The sequence below is a fragment of the Chrysochloris asiatica genome, unplaced genomic scaffold (genome assembly GCF_000296735.1).
Source record: "Chrysochloris asiatica unplaced genomic scaffold, ChrAsi1.0 scaffold00242, whole genome shotgun sequence".
In the NCBI taxonomy this organism is placed as follows: Eukaryota; Metazoa; Chordata; class Mammalia; order Afrosoricida; family Chrysochloridae; genus Chrysochloris; species Chrysochloris asiatica.
In genome coordinates, this window is record NW_006408760.1 from 1,874,707 (window position 1) to 1,875,561 (window position 855).

The window sequence follows — 855 nt, forward strand, 5'->3', positions numbered from 1 at the left end:
GACCCGCCCCACCCCACCCCGCCCTCTGTTTACTTTACTCTGCCAATAGGAGAGCCAGCGCTCCCCGCGCCGTTTTCTCATTAGATTGCCTTTTCATCATTACCCGCCCCCGAGTCAGGGATTCGCTCAAAGGAACCAAGAGGCGGGACTAAATACGTCACCTCTCCCTGGTTGGTCTGACGGCAGGTTTCAACCCGTAGGTTCGAATTTCTGGACCTTTGGAAGATATAGAACTGCCAAATAGGGGTGAGCTCTCTGCAGGGACAACCGTGGATGGGGGAGGGGAGAGCTCCTCTGGGTGACGCCCAGGAGATCAAGTGGTTGACTGGATAAACGAAGCGTCATTCATTTCCAGAACTGCATTTTTATTGGGTTATCAGTTGGAGGTGTGGCCACACGAGGGTGGTCCCGGCGCCTTTGACTCACCTACTACTTTTCCAGGGTTTTGTAGGGGACGCCCTTCGATTCTGACTTCCTGCGGGCTTTGGATCGGCCGGTCCTGGAGGGCCTGTGTCCGGGTCGTAGAGCGTTCCAGAGGAGGCTGGCGGCTTCCCTAGAGCTCCTCGGCCTCCCGCCCGGCCGCCTCGGCGCCCCCACTCAGTCCCCACAGCCGGATGTTGTGATTTCTCTCCACCCACACGTCCCTACTCGCCCTTGGCCTCTTCTGCCTTATAAGGCCGCGCCGTCACCCCTAGACCTTGGGATGAACTCCCGCCCATTTTATGGACGGGGAGCTGAGGAGCCCGAGGTCTAGTGGTTGGCTCGAAACCGAAGACAGGGAGGAAGACAAGACCGAGACTTTACAGCTAGTCAACACTTCACTCCCCCTACCTCTCCACCCCTTCACACAGCAGG